At 31.0% G+C, this 371-nt stretch overlaps 1 long non-coding RNA gene across 1 annotated transcript; it reads left to right on the top strand.

Annotated features, from left to right (window-relative positions):
* On the top strand, positions 1–371 carry LOC104775285. Its single transcript, XR_765812.1, has 3 exons — positions 1–51; positions 139–227; positions 327–371. It is a non-coding gene; the product is annotated as an uncharacterized LOC104775285 (long non-coding RNA).

Genomic DNA, 371 nt, shown 5'->3' with positions numbered 1-371 from the left:
GGAAGCAGAGCGTTACCAACAATTCCCAATTTCATCATTAACATGGCTGAAGTAATCTTTCAATATTCTTCTTTTAATTAGGAATACGATGTTGTGAGCAATTTTGGTAATTTTATTTATTAAGAAAATATGTTACAGGGTTTGTTAAGGAACATACGTGTCATTGGTGGGAAAAGGAGCAAATTAACGATTTTAGATGGTATTAGTGGCATCGTTAGACCTTCCAGGTAAATATGTTTACTACTACTGCATTTTTCATTATGTTTAATTTGTTGCTATTTTTTTTTTTTGTCTAAATTAATTACTTTTATGTTTTGTTTCTTTAGATTGACACTTCTACTAGGTCCTCCAAGTTCTGGGAAGACAACATT

This window comes from Camelina sativa, unplaced genomic scaffold, assembly GCF_000633955.1.
Source record: "Camelina sativa cultivar DH55 unplaced genomic scaffold, Cs unpScaffold11418, whole genome shotgun sequence".
Lineage (NCBI taxonomy): Eukaryota > Viridiplantae > Streptophyta > Magnoliopsida > Brassicales > Brassicaceae > Camelina > Camelina sativa.
This window is presented reverse-complemented; position numbering and strand designations above follow the sequence as displayed.